Source organism: Triticum dicoccoides, chromosome 7B (assembly GCF_002162155.2).
Source record: "Triticum dicoccoides isolate Atlit2015 ecotype Zavitan chromosome 7B, WEW_v2.0, whole genome shotgun sequence".
Taxonomy (NCBI): domain Eukaryota; kingdom Viridiplantae; phylum Streptophyta; class Magnoliopsida; order Poales; family Poaceae; genus Triticum; species Triticum dicoccoides.
Genome location: NC_041393.1, coordinates 751445467 through 751461810, shown reverse-complemented (window position 1 = coordinate 751461810; position 16344 = coordinate 751445467).

Genomic DNA, 16344 nt, shown 5'->3' with positions numbered 1-16344 from the left:
CCCGATGGACCATGGCGAGGAGGGACTAGTTTACCCTCGGGGCTGAGGGTAGGCACCAGTAGCTATGTGTTTGATCTCTCTCTCTCTCTCTCATGTTCTTGATTTGGCACGATCTTGATGTACCGCGAGCTTTGCTATTATAGTTGGATCTTATGATGTTTCTCCCCCTTTACCTTCTTGTGATGAATTGAGTTTTCCCTTTGAAATTATCTAATCGGATTGAGTCTTTAAGGATGTGAGAACACTTGATGTATGTTTTGCATGTGCTTATCTGTGGTCACAATGGGATATTCACGTGATCCACTTGATGTATGTTTTGGTGATCAACTTACGGGTTCTGTGACCTTGTGAACTTATGCATAGGAGTTGGCACACGTTTTCGTATTGAATCTCCTGTAGAAACTTTGGGGCACTCTTTGAAGTTCTTTGTGTTGGTTTGAATAGATGAATCTGAGATTGTGTGATGCATATCGTATAATCAAACCCACGGATACTTGTGGTGACATTGGAGTATCTAGGTGACATTAGGTTTTGGTTGATGTGTGTCTTAAGGTGTTATTTTAGTACGAACTCTAGGGTTGTTTGTGACACTTAGAGGAATAGCCCAATAGATCGATCAGAAAGAATAACTTTGAGGTGGTTTCATACCCTACAATAATCTCTTCATTTGTTCTCCGGTATTAGTGACTTTGGAGTGACTCTTTGTTGCACGCTGAGGGATTGTTATACGATCTAATTATGTTATCATTGCTGAGAGAACTTGCACGAGTGAAAGTATGAACCCTAGGCCTTGTTTCCAAGCATTGCAATACCGTTTTCGCTCACTTTTTGTTACTAGTTACCTTGCTGTTTTTATATTTTCAGATTACAAAAACCTATATCTACCATCCATATTGCACTTGTATCACCATCTCTTCACCGAACTAGTGCACCTATACATTTTACCATAGTATTGGGTGTGTTGGGACACAAGAGACTCTTTGTTATTTGGTTGCAGGGTTGTTTGAGAGAGACCATCTTCAACCCACACCACGCACATATTGATAAAACTTAGGTCAGCCACTTGAGGGAGATTTGCTACTGTCCTACAAAACTCTATGCTTGGAGGACCAACACGAGTTTACAAAAAGAAGGTTGCGTAGTAGACATCAGGCACGATCCCCACCTTGATGAGAAATGTCAAACGTGGGTGGGCCTCGAGCCACGCTCCGAGAAATGCTAACCGCTTGGCGTTATGACCAGTCATGACTCTTCGTTGAAAGAGAAAAGGTTGTCAGATGAAGGCATTGTTTAGTCCTAAACATTTTTTTGTTATTGCCTTCATTGTTAAGTAAAAATACCGTTTCAGATTTCGGACATCACTTGACTCCAAATATGAACAAAGCATATTGAAGAACTCGCCTCGCAAGCCGGATACTCTTGAGTGAGCGGATACCGGATACAAGCCTTAGCGTTGGAGGCAAGTTCGGGGGCTACTATGGGAGTTACAGACTAAGGGGTCCTCAAGGCACCGACCCATCAATATGGTCCGGACTGGTGGAGCCGCATAGCGATGGAAGATCTACGAAGCTATGGTGTGTCCTCGAAGTTAAGGATAGGTAGGATCTCTTTATCCCTTATTGTAATCTACCTCCGGTAACCCTAACCCTATCGGTGTCTCCAACGCTAAGGTAGACCTACTCTGTAAACCATACTATACATGCAATATAGTAAAGCAGGACATAGGGTATTACCTCTTAGAGAGGGCCTGAACATGAGTAAACATTGTGTTCGTCGTCCCTTGTTCCCCATCGATCCTAGATCCACAGCTTGGACCCCCTACCCCGAGGTCTACCGGTTTTGACACCGACAACAATGTTTTCAAACATTTCCTGCACAATGGAAATTTTGTATCTTTGACCAGTGTAGTTGTTAGCAGGAATGTAGACCCAGGGTTTTTGCTCCTTAGCTCATGCCCATAATCCCATAGCCTACTGAACTGCTCTTCCTCATCACCATGGATCTCCTTAAGTGCTTGCTTTCTAGACCTAACTAGCTTCCGTCTATTAGGAGTAACATTGAATTCCTTAGTTATTTTCCTTGAAAATGTTCCAAGTGACATCTTCTGGTCATCTCTACTCATCAATGAAAAAATTGCATAGGAATTTAGATGTAAAATACTTTAACTTCCACTTCTTCTGGCACTTATGCAATGCATTGTAGGCCTTGATGACAAAACCTCCAGTCTTGTTGTCATTTCCAGCCTTAAGCACCCATGGGGAACCTGTTGGGGAACGAAGCATGAAAATCAAAAAATTCCTACGAACACCCAAGATCTATCTAGGAGAAGCATAGCAACGAGAGGGGAGAGTGTGTCTACATCCCCTGTAGACCTAAAGCAGAAGCATATATAACGTGGTTGATGTAGTCATACTCTTCGTGATCCAATCACGATCCAACCGATCTAGTGCCGAACGAACGACACCTCCAAGTTTAGCACACGTGCGGCTCGATGATGTCTCCTCCTCCTTGATCCAGCAATAGAAGGCAGAGAAGTAGATGGTATCACAACCAGCGCGACAACGTGGTGGTGATGGTGGTGGTGGAGCAACGGTAGCGCTTCGCTAAGCGAAAATCCGTGGACGAGAACTATGTCGGGAGGGAGAGACGGGGCAGCAGCCAAGGCCAATGTGTTGGGGTGCCTTGTTGCGCCCCTCCCCTATATTTATATGCGTGGGAGGGCTGGGAGTCTAGCCCTACTCCTAATAGGAGTTGGCGCCAAGGGGGAGAGGACTTGGACTCGAAGTCCAATCCTATTCCTACTAGGACTCCCATTTTTTCCCTTTCCTAGCCACATGGGCTTTTGAGGACTTGGTGCGCCTAGCCCAATAAGGCCAGGGCACCTCCCCTCAGCCCATGCCAGCCCTTGGCACGTGTGGACCACTTGTGGATTTTCAGACCCCTCCGGAACCTTCTGGAAGCATCCTGGTACAATACGGAAAAAACTGCACCTTTTTTCGAAACAAAAAATATTACTTCTCATATACAAATCTCTACCTCTCGACCATTTAGAGACTCCTAGTGACATCTGGGACCCCGAACAAGATTCGGTTACCTATCATCAAATATCCCAATACTATTCTAGCATCAACAAGCGTTAAGCGCGCGACCCTGCGGGTTCGGGAATCATGTAGTCGTGACCGAGACCACTCTCCGGTTAATAACCAATAACAGGACCTGGATGCCGATATTGGTTCCTACATATTCCACGATGTCAAGGATTCGGTTAATCCCGTACGCAATTCCCTTTGTTCGATGATATGTTACTTGCCCGAGATTCAATCATCAGTATCTCCATATCTAGTTCAATCTCGTTACCGACAAGTCTGTTTACTCGTTTCGTAATACAAGATCTCGTGACTAACTAATTAGGCACATTGCTTGCAAGCTCTTTACGATGTTGTATTACCGAGAGGACCCAGAGATATCTCTCCGTCACACGGATTGACAAAACTCAGTCTCGATCCATGCCAACCCAACAGACACCTTCGGAGATACCTGTAGAGCATCTTTATGATCGTCCAATTATGAAGTGATGTTTGATAGCACAAGGTATTCATCCGGTATCCGGGAGTTGCATGATTCTCATGGTCTTAGGAATAGATACTTGACGTGAAGAAAGCTATAGCAATAAACTCAAGTGATACGATCAAATGCTAAGCTTACGGTTGGGTCTTGTCCATCACATAATTCTCCTAACGATGTGATCCCGTTATCAAATGACAACTCATGTCTATGGTTAGGAAACCTTAACCATCTTTGATCAACGAGCTAGTCTAGTAGAGGCTTACTAGGGATAGTATTTATTATGTATTCACACATGTATTTAAGTTTCCAGTCAATAAAATTCTAGCATGAATAATAAACCTTTATCATGAACAAGGAAATATGATAATAACCAATTTATTATTGCCTCTAGGGCATATTTCCAACACAACCACCGTGACAAACTGCCTCTAATCTGATCTTGTTATTCTCCACCTTCTTGATCCACACTCTATTCCTTATTGCATATGCCTTAAGAGCTTTCCTAGGCTCAAGCACATCAGCAAAAACCATACCTAATTTAAATCCAGGGATTTCATGTCCACCTTGGAATTGAAAGTTTTGAACCTATACTTAAGTTGATCTTTTGCTTCAATGGAGAGGTTCAGATCTTCATCTTCAAGTACATAGTCAGGCTCAACCTTTACCTCCTCTTGCTCAGCCTCTTCATCAACATCAAAGTCAATGTTGTCTTCATAAAGATCATCATCTCCATCATCTATGTCACAATCACTGTTAATAAATTTTGAATCTCACAGCATAACATCTTCAGTCTACAAATTTTCCTCTGCACCAGCAACCAGCAAATTTTCCTCTGCACCAGCAACCAGCAAATTTGGGTCAACACCATAATTAAGCAAGTTTGGCTCTGCACCATATCTTAGCAAATTCTCTACTTCTGTTCCATCAGCTGCAACCTCTGAAATTGGATCTTCAACATTCACAGAAATGATGTTGTGAGTAGATGTTGCACTGCCTGCACCAACAATTGAGTTGGCCATTCTGGCAGGACTTTGAACTGATGGCATCTTCAATATCAAATCTGCTCTGAAATTGCGGATGAAGTTTGAATGGTCAACCATGATTGCAAGAACTTTGTGCTGAGCACTAGTTGTGATCAAATGCTGGAAATCCTCATCACCTCTAATTCTCACCAAGCCATCTGAAATTGTTTTCTCGGGTAAGCACCAGTAAATGATGTGCTCATTGAAAGGATATCCCAACCATGTTAGGTGCTCTTGTAAGACTGCATATGAATATGTGCAAGCATCAACATAGTCAAGCACCTCCAAAGAAGGGTTATAATACTCTAGGTTACTGATTGGTCCACAGAAAACTCCACCATGCTCTAGTTTCAGTGTAAAGAAAGGCGTGTGAACAATTTGTCCCATTGTTGAATCACACACTGCATCCAAAAAGTGCAGAAATTCAGTGCAAAATTCAGTTAAATGCATATAACAATGAATTTGTAACATTGAACACTTAACTGCAGAAATTCAGATAAATATCTAGTAAACTGAATATAACACTAAATGTTTAACACTGAACAGTTAACTTCACAAATTCAGTTAAAAATTTAGATAACTAAACACTTTGAGTTAACTGAATTTTAAGCATCACCAAAAATGTACCATGAGCATATATGACCTAAAAGGCACATATATTTTTCAGACATATTTAACTAAGTTTTTAACACTGATTGGAATACACTTAACTAAAGAAATTTAGTTAAAATGCAAACAACACCACAGATTCAGATAACTTTTAGCACTAATCTACTGCCAATACTCAACCTTTTCTTCAGCACTAAGATTTGAAAATAATGAAAACCATATGGCTACTTTCATAGGCATTGGGCCACCTTCTTCATCAAAATCATAACTGAAAGTTCAGAATTGTAGCCATAAAATACAGCATCATCAGAAATCTAGTACTACAATGCATGTCAGCAAATCTAGGACAAAACCCTAAGACAAATTTTAGAAGAATTGGCTACGATTTTCCACATAGGGTGCTTGTACACAACAACACTAGCTTCAAGCCTGAAACCCATACATTGTTGCCGAAACCCTAGACTAAATACATAGCTCAAAACCCTAGCTTTACTGGTAAGAATGCAACATTGCCACATCCAAGCACTACATAACAATCGATCAACCTCCAAATCACACGGATCCGTCATACTTGGCCGGGGCATAGCAGAAGAGGAACAGGGGGGAGGAGGCGCAGAGCAGACGAGGAACAGGGCAACTCACCATAGTCTAGAGGGAAGACAACCGGCGACTGGACTAGGTGAACGGAGGGAGGCGGCTCCGGACCATCGAAGAACTTCGGCGACGCAGCCATGCTTGCTGACGTCAGCGGCGGCTGATCCCCCCCCCCCCGACAGGAAGAAGAGTGGAGAAGAGGGACGAACAGATGAGCTACAGGAGATCGGCCGACACATTTAATTCAGGTGTTCTCGTGACTATCCTGTGGGTTAATTAGAAGGAAAGACGGGATTTTTTTTGCAAAAAGACGGGCGCTGACCGGCCGGGGCTAGTAGAGTCCACTTGGCGCGCTGTGATTGGTCCAGGCTAGTTAGGTGCATTTTGTAAGTTGTAGGACCAAATCAACACATTCTGGACAAGTTCTAGGACCTTGAGTGCTTGTACCTCTTTACCCCAAGCTCCGCCACTGCACCCGATGTTAGGTTTTGCATTACCCACGTCATGTCACTCCCACTGATAACTACAAGGTGAGAGAGACATAAGTAGAAACGCAAAACCTTTATGTAAAGCATGTGGGCAAAGGTCACATTACTTAATGTAACCACAAAACCGAAGATAACTAGTCTAGACCATGCCGCATCTGCCTACATTGTCACCTCGATCGCTTGACCAGTACACATGTAAAGCTGTCACGGTAGCTGAAACCCTGGAACATAGACATAGGCTGGCTGCTATGGTCTACCCACATGTGCTATCTCTACAAACCTGAGTTGAACCCCCGCCCCTGTGCGTCGCCTCTGACGCATAGGGGAAACCCTAACCGCGCCGCCAGCCACCCCTCCCCTCTCCTCCCCCGCTTCACCGCCGGAGGGGACATTGACGAAGCCCGCGTGGTCCCCAGGGAAGGTGGCGGCGGGGCGTCCTCATCGTTTCGCCATGGCTGACCGTAGATGTCGCGACGACCGGTGGCGCGCGGCGGTGTTCCGCCTGTGGCTAGCGCCTGCTTCCCGTGGGGCGGCGTCCCTCACGGCGGTGGAGCTGCCCCTGAACGGCGCTTGGTGGTGGCCACTTGGCGGCGCGTGGGTGGGCCGGATCTGGGCTGCGGGTCTGCGTCCCCGTCATGGCAGCGCTTGCCGTTGCCCTCGGCCATGGGGCGTGGTCCCGGCGGGCCTAGCGCCGGTGGTGCTGGCCAGGACCACGCTAGCAGCGCCCAACTTCATCTCGCGTCGTCTCGCTGGCCAGTGGTGGTGGTCATCTTCTTCGTCAGAGATGGCCGGCCAGAGGCTTGGTGATCGGATCTCGAGATCCATCATCTAGTCCCGGCTACGAGTTGGGGAGACAAGGTTGCTGGTGAAAACCGAGCCGACGGCAAGCGATGGCGGCGTTCTACGCTGTTACCTTGATGGAGGCATCATCGTGTAACTACTGTCGACCCACTCGTGCTGCTTCGGGGAAACCCTAGGATCTGGTGTTCCAGATCGGACGATGGCAGCACTGCGGTGTCGTTCCTCTCTTGGGAGCATCGTTTGTGGAGCAGCGCTGGAAGTCAGAGGCAGGAGGTGGAGCGGCTTCGTCTTGCACGGAGCTTCGGTGGAGATGTCAAGTCATGCCTGACCGACAGGTGCTACGCTTTGTCATGCCTCGTCGGCAGGTGCTACGCACGACAGATCTTCCAAAGGCTTCAAGCTGTGTCGGCCGGTGGCACTTGGCAGCAATGGTGCTGAGGTGTATCAGTGGCGACCGCGACGTGCTCAGCTGTTTGCGCGTAGAGAGGAGGTGCCGTTGCGCGTCGTGGTGACGTCGACGATAGTTAGACCGAGCAAGGTTGATGCATCAGTACAGTTCTAAAGATGGAGCAGTGGCAGTTGGTGGCGGCAGCCTCTAAGAGCACGCCGGACCAGTGTGTGCCCCAGGCCCGGCAAGTGGCTAGGTTGGGATCTCAGGTCTTAGATGTTAGGCTTGGCTACGATGTCTGTGGTATTAGGCCCGGACTATCAGCGTCCCTTCATCAACTGGATAGGAGTAGCGATAGATGTTACCTAGACGGTGGCTTCAGACTTACTGTTGTATTTCTTTGTAAGGACTTTTGTGAATATTAATAAAATGGCTAAATGCATCGTCCAGATGCATAGACCGGGGGTCTTCTTCTTTTTCTAAAGAAAATAATAGACTGGCTGCTATATAGGTTTATCTTTTTTCTTTTTGATTGGTCGATAGGTAGGTTCATGCCACGGTTCGTAGGCCGGGTCTAGTCATGCCCTGGGTACGAGCTACGAGGGGGACCGATCGTCCATTTCGTGGTGGGCACGCACGACGGTCCGTTTATTAACCTTTTCCTCCTGGCCCCTCTTCTTTCGGTTGCCCACGATGATGAGCCTGGGTACACGGGCTGGATCTCCGACAGATGTCCACGATCTTCTTCGGTAATGGGTAAGTCTAATGTGATGTAATCGCCGTCAAATCGTCCTAGTCGGAGGCGGTGCAGTGCAGGTGCCGACCAACATAAAGGATGAGATTACGACCTGCATGCGTCCCTTTGCTTCCCCGGATAGCTTCCAAGGAAAACGAGAGAGGGGTTGTCAAAAGTAGTATGACTTCATCGTACACAAGAGGCACGGCATAGATAGGCATCACATGTTCGCGTCGTGAGCACCATCGCACTAGTAGGCTGTGGCTGGCTAGCTGTCTGGCTAGTTGAGAGGAGATCTGATCCGGCCCTCAGTGGCAAATCGTTGCGCACTAGCCAACCCCCCCTTTTCTTTACCACGAAGTGCACTTGTGCTTTCACTCTTGGTCTCTTGGATGTGGGATCTTCAGAGGTTTGTGTGGTGCATGTGGTCGCTTGTGCTCTTTGAGCTGGCCATATGTGACGTTGCATTGGTGCGAGGAAGATGGCATTATTGGGTGATGATTTATGCGAGAACGTACGTACGTACTGTACGCCCCCTCACATCAATCAATCACCTGAGAATTAAATATTATCTTGAAAATAATTATCGCTGTCTCTTCAAATAATGTTGCTCAAAATGATTTTTCTTTTGGTTTCATTGGGCTCCGTGAAAAAAAGCAATCGCGACCTCTGTGGTCTCCTCTCATCCTCTGCACGCCAAAGGAAAAAAGAAAGTGTAGGAGTGAATGCCAAGCAACACCTAATCGTACCAGCGCATCAATAACAAAGAAAGAATACACGAGCTGCGTGCTTGTGCTTATAATAGTTGCTCGTAAACCAACATGACAACATGCATGCAACTTTTTATCGCAAAAAGAAAAAGACATGCATGCAGAGTTGCAGGACTCGACTCGAGTAGTGAACCGGCAGCCATCGGCCGACTAGCCGGTAGGCCGAAAGCTTGGAAAAACATACGCCAGCGTTGCACCGCGTCTTAGGCTAGTCATAGTGGGAGTAACTTAGGCTGGTTGTAACGGGGAGTATCATATACTAGTATCATGCATATGATACTAGTGTATGATACTACCTCCCTAATGCATAGTATTATATGTTAGTATTATGTAGTACTCTATTTATTGTCATGCATGACACATAGTAGTATATCATTTATTATGATACGGTATCATAATATGATACTCAACACTTTCTTTCTTTATTTAATTCAACGAAGCATCATCAAAATTGCCTAGTTGGTATGCATGATACTAGCTATGATACTACCATTACGACCAGCCTTAGGTAATAACATAACACATCTCAAGACAAATTTGCTTAGACTAGTCATAGTGGGGAGTAACTTAGACTAGTAACATATACATATGTTACTAGTTCATTATACCACCTTCATAATGGGAAGTGTCATAGGTGTAGTAACATGCATATCTTCATTTATTGCTTTGTAGACTCATTTTGTATTGAAAACCGCTATGTGATGATAACATATTATGTTACTTTATTTGTCTCTCTCCTTTTTAATTACATGGCATGTCATCTTTTTTGCTTAGGCTGGTCATAGTGGGGAGTGACTTAGACTAGTGTCATGCATATGACACTAGTGTAAGTTATTACCTCCATAGTGCAAAGTAACATAATAGTAGTATCATAGATTGCTTCATTTATTATCTCATAGACTCATATTGCCTCGGAAAGCGCTATGTTACAGTAACATAGTATGTTACCACAAGCACATCTTTCCTCATTAAATACTTGCCACATAAGCAAAATTGTCTTGGGATGTGTTAAGTTACTACCTAAGTTACTCCCACTATGGCTAGTCTTATGTGACATCTATGTTACTACTTATGTTACTACCACTATGAGGGCATGGAGTTAATGAGGAAAGAGATGATTGTGATAACATAATATGTTACCGTAACATAACACATCCTAAGATAGAATGAGTCTATATCTCAATTAATAAAGCCTTGTATGTTACCATCCATATGTTACTATCCATTATGAAGGTAGTAACATAGCCTAATAACATAGTGTATCGATGACCAGAAAGAATACACGAGCTGCGTGCTTGTGCTTATAATAGTTGCTTGTAAACCAACATGGCAACATGCATGCAACTTTTTATCGCAAAAAAAAAACATGCAGGCCGAGTTGCAGGCTGAACTCGACTCGAGTAGTGAACCGGCAGCCATCGGCCGACTAGCCGGTAGGCCGAAAGCTGGGGAAAACGCACACCACCGTTGCGCCGCGTCTTTAACTTAACAAGCATATCTTAGTCGGCATTCGACAGCGGAGCGTTTTTGTTCCGGCCGTAGCCTAGCCCTAGCCCGTGCCGGTCTAGCCGTAGGCCGAGGAATCAATCAGCCGGACGTGTCTTGCACATATGGCAAAGGGCAAGCCCCATCACTTGACCCGATCGACTACCGGACGACCAGCAACAGGAAGCGATATGCCTAGCTAATTGCCTAAGCAAACGTACGGCGCCACCGCCACGTACGAGGTACCAGGACCGTAACGACACGAGCCTCGCTGTTGCTGCCCCCGCCATGCGCCGCGGCGCGCACCACAGACCTACTCCCACCTTGTACCGCTCGCACGGTACGGCACCGGCCGGCAGCGAGACCGACCCGAGCACGGACGTGTCGTCGCTTCCCGAAGCTGTAGCTCTAGCCAACGGACGCGAGCCGGCCGGGCGCGCGAGCGCGTCGCTCTCGCCGTCTCGCGGGCGGCAGGATGAGGAGGAGGTGGGTGGAGCGGCCCCAACTACCCGCGCCACCTGGCGCGGCGCGGGCCAGTCACCTCCCCCCCGGGCCGGGGTCGTCGCCACGGCCCTCGCGCGCCTGCCTTGCCTGCGCTGCGTGTGCGTGGTCTGATGGCGACGGGGAGCGCTCGCGTTTTGTCTGCTGCGATCACAACGCATGGCTCAGCGCGCGCGCGCGCTGGATTTCAGGATTTGGATGGCACTTGTTTTCTAATCCTACCCTGATTTGGGGATGTCACCTTGTCTCTCTCGCGGGCAGCAGCGGCTTCGTCTCGTCACCAGCCGCCTGCCGTGTCGTCTGCATTGCCTTGTTTGGTGACCGCCGGTCGCATATACAAATGCACGGCGGCCGTGTGCGGGGATACATACGATGGTGGCGTAGTGCGATCTATCTATGCGAGTATACAAGTTCATTCAATGGATCCAGTACTGGACAGTGGACACCTGTACTCCTGCATCGTTCATACGTCATGCCACCCAAGATGAGCTTGTGCCGGGTCGAGACGGACAAACGGCTTCTTTTGTTAAGCTTGTTTGTTTTTCTCTTCTCAGACTAGATTAGAAAAGGGAACGCGAATCAGCCAGCAAAATGGTGCTGTACTGCCGTAGCAGTTGGCCACACCAGCGTGGAGGGCGATTACGTGCACTCGATGTCAACGTACGTGATCCTGTTCAAGCCCCGTAAATCGTATGTATATTCGTCAATCTGCTTTCGGAGGGGAAGCAATCATATTGCTCATTTGTCAACCCAGAACAAATATCTTCTCTGCTAACAAAAACCATCGGCATCACGCGAACAGAATTCATCGTGCTGGACCTGCCCTAAGAAAAACGAATGATTCATGACTGATTACTGAAAGGTCGGTGCAGTGGCATCAACAGATTGGCGCAACGACAGAAATAAAAGGGTCAGCTAGCTGTAGCTGATGTACTACTCGTCAAGGCTCAGGGTGCCTGCCGACCCAATAAAAGAATCGCGGGCGGCACCAGCAAGAAGATCCGGTGGAGCAGGATTTGATTGGCAAGCAGAAGAAGGCATGGAGCTTCGTTGTCCATGGCAGTGGTTGCTGCTTGATACTTGTGATACTCTATGCGATCCAATGTCCATGCTGTCATTCTTCTAGTCTCCTACAGTCCTACTGCGACCCGGCGTCGTGAGTTTTTTTTCATGAATGACACTCCCTCCGTTCTGTAATGTAATCTTATAAATTTTCGAAAATACTAACGCCCACACGTGTGAGCATCTGGCAACTCGCCCATACGCATGGATTCTCGTCCAAACAATTCTGCACGAATCTTGGCGCGTTCTACCGGTTTTTGTGTGCCACGTAGGACTGGGCTGGTGTGTGGGCATTCATCCGGTCGCCCACACGTCCTTTTTCACCACACGGGGGGCTGGTGTGTGGGCGTTTAGCAATTCACCCACACACCAGTTTTCACGCACGCAGAGGGGCTGGTGTGTGGGTGTTTACCACTTCGCCCACATGCCCGTATCCTCGCTCACACCCAAAGTCGTCAGTTGCCATATGTTTCTGCAGGGTGCATGGCAACTGCCCTAGCTTTGCTTGTAAGCAGATGGCAACTCTCTTTTATCCGAGTTGCCATGTGTTTTTGCTTGGTACATGGCAACTACCCTAGCGTGCACATAATGAGATGGCAACTCTTTTTTTTACATGGCAATTGCCCTAGCGTGCTTGTGAGCACATGGCAACTCTCTTTTTTACTCGAAATGTTTTTTTGCCATGCCTTTTTTGTAGTGTTACATGGCAACTGCCTAGTGTTAGTAGGTGACAACTCTTAAAATTTTGAAATCATGACAACTGCAGTAGACCAGACCATACATGGCAATTGCAGTTGAGCAACCATGGCAACTGTAGTTGTCCGACATGACAACTGTAGTTCAGCGACATGGCAACTGCAGTTAAATGAACATGAAAGAGGATCCAGACCATGGAAACTGCGGGGATGCGTGGTGACTGTCACGCGGCGTGCGGGATCATAAGGTAGGAGGCCTGACGTACGGGCGTGTGGGCGTTATCTATTTTGCCCACACGTAGGCATCTGAGAGGGACCGCGAGGAAAAAAGAGAGGCGTGTGGGCATTACTTGTTTTGTCCACACGTAGGCGTGTGGGCTGATCCTCTAAAACACCATAGAAAATGTGTGAGCAGACCCCTTAACGCCCGCACGTGTGGGCGTTATCGGCGTCCTAAATTTTTACAAAAATCAAACATTACAAACTTTGACCATGTTTATAGAGAAAAGTAGATACATGTAGAATACCAAATGCATATCATTGGATACATTGTGAGTTATTTTTAGAATGTACATATTTGGTATTGTAGATGTATATAATTTTCTCTATACACTTGGTTAAAGTTGGCAAAGTTTGTCTTTCAAAAAATTTATATGCACTACATTATGGATTGGAAGGAGTAATACTATAAGAGCATCTAAGCGGGGTGCCTCAAAATCCGCCACATACGCCCGGGCAGACCGCCCGGGCATTGTTCGGTCATGATTTTTTGACTCAGACGGGCCCCTCAAACTGCCCTCAAACGCTCGGACTAACGGCACCCCCCATATCCAGCCCAAATATGGGGGATATGGGGGCGCCCGGGCACGCCCGCCATGTCGGACCCGACCACGCTGGTCCACCCGACCCCACATAAAATCCTTCCCACCCGCTCGCCGGACCAAACCCTAGCCACTTCATTCCCCTCCCCTCCGCTCTCCTCCGCCACCCAAGATCGTATCCGGCTCCTTCCGGTCGTCTCCGGCATGGCGGGCAGCGGATCCGAGTCCTCACCTCCAGATCCGTCGACCCCGAGCTCATCCCATGCGCCCCCGAGGAGGAGATGGCCGTCCGGCTTGCGCTCCGCCGCACCCGGGAGGACGCCCGTGCACGGCTGCGCTCGGACTCCATCCGCCGGAAACCATTGCGTCCGCCCAAATGGCGCATGGACCCTGTGAGGCCGGCCGTAGTTGCCTTGTCGATGGTCGTGCGGTCCGTCTGGCATCCGAACGCGCTGGCGGACACGCAGCCGCTCCGGTGGCGCGCCGATATTCAGGACACACCATCGTCCCACGAGGCCATGGCACGGCGTGCCTGCTGTGGAAGGCACCGGACGCGGGAGGCGGCGGCAGCGGCCCTCGCGGTGGCGGACGTCAGCAAGGCGGAGTCGCATTCTCCGACGCCCCGTATGGCGCATCAATCCGGGCACGACAACCGCATCGTGTTGGACTTCGGCGGCTCGTCCGCGGACGGATCCGTCATCGATCTGACGTCCGCCAGCACCGTTTGGGTTCCGGTCTCCGACGAGGAAGAGTAGGGCATGGGAGACGGCGGGGCTTTGAGTCCCCTGAGCCAGCTCGTGTCCCATGAGCTACCATACCTTGTCGGCAACCGGACCAACATTTCGAGGAGCGCAGCCGGCCGCCGGACATGGCCAGGGTAGAGCCCGGCGAGCGGGGAGCGGAACCGGATGAGCTCCGCTTAGATTAGGTTTTAGGTTGCATGTAATAATATGGATTTGAGGTTTTTAATTAAGATATCCGAATGTGAAATGCGTTTTTTGAGGGGTGATCGGTCACGGTCCGCGGACACGTCCGAGCGCGTCCACGGGTGTTTGAGGGATCGGATTTACAAGTCCGTCTATAGATGCTCTAAGCAACTAGAGACTACGCAATGAAATCCATTCACACAAGCTGGACCATTGCCTTCGGCAAGGCTCTAATTCCTTTCCTATCTTTCTTCAAGGACCTGTAAGAAGAAGCAAATCCCTTTCTTGAATGGCCGAGGAAGAGGCGGCACTGAACAGAACAAGATCTCCCTCTACTTATCTTTGGGGCTGTGCGCATTCTTAAACTTGATCACTGCTCTCAAGAATGACTGGACGAAGACAACAGATGAGCTTCCTGCCACCCAAACCGGCCATGTTGTGCAAGAGTGCTGCTATATACACGACAGTGTGCGGCCGATGTTTGCAAACCGTGCATGTGTGGCACAAAGTGGAGGCCGGCCGCTGGATCAAGCGTCGTCCAGTGTTCGGCTACTGAGTAGTTCCGGTTGTGCAACTGCTTCGAGTTTCCCCTTACCAAGTTTTGGCACCAGATCGAACCTGGAAGACATATTATTTTGTACTGCTTTTTTTGGGCCAGATTCCCTCCCATCTTTGCTTTGTTCAATCCTTTTCTTTTTTTGCCAATCTCTAGAACAAAATTATTACTTCCTCCGTTCACTTTTGTAAGTCGTTTCAGACAACACAAAATAGGCTGTTTTACACATTGTCTGAAATGTCTTCAAGGTCTTATAAAAATGAACGGAAGGAATAGAAATGATGTCTGACGACCAAATTTTGGCATGAAAAAAATTGTTCCAGATACGGCGAGGACAAATTTGGCATAAAATCAGGCATTCATCATGTAGACAAAAGAAGGTCCGGTGATCGGATCCTGGGTGTACCAAAAACTATGCCGTGGTTTCTGAGACCTCCTATGTGCCGCATTTTGCGGCAAATAGGTCGCGCGACGCACAGGGGTCGTGCAACCGGGCCGGCCCATTCGCTGTCTCCGTCAAGTAATAAAAATTCGCGCAAACAAGCTTGCTGTAGCGTGGATTCGAACGCAAAACCTTCAATAGATGCACGTGATGCTCTAGCCACTGCGCTAGGCTAGCTGCTGTGATACAATAGCAGCGGGAGTTTAAATAAACTATCGTCGCGGCGAAAAATAAAAACTAATTCAGCCAATTACATTTTTCAAAACTGCAGTAGTTTTTGGAATATGTGAACAATTTTTTGAATTAGTGACAAAAATTAAACACGCGGATTTTTTTTTGAATTTGTGAACAAATATTGAAACATGAATACTTTTTTAATATGTGAACAAATTTTATGAAAACAAACAAATTTTGAATTTCCCACAGATTTTTCGAAAACAGGAACATATTTGGAATTTGTGAACAGTTTTTTAAAGGACAAACAATTTTTGAATCTTGAGAACAAATTTGGAAGCGCGGACAATGTTTTAAAGCAACAACATTTTTTGAAAATCTTGAGAACAAATTTTGAAACAGAGAACAATTTTGAAAAATCCCAAACAAATTTGGAAGAACGAACAATTTTTTAAATGATGAACATGTTTTGAATCTTGAGAACAAATTTTGAAAAAATTCCGAACAAATTTGGAAGCGCGAACAATTTTTTAAAGCAACAACATTTTTTGAAAATCTTGAGAACAAATTTTGAAACAGAGAACAATTTTGAAAAATCCCAAACAAATTTGGAAGAGCGAACAATTTTTTAAATGACGAACATGTTTTGAATCTTGAGAACAAATTTTGAAAAAATTCCGAACAAATTTGGAAGCGCGAACAGTTTT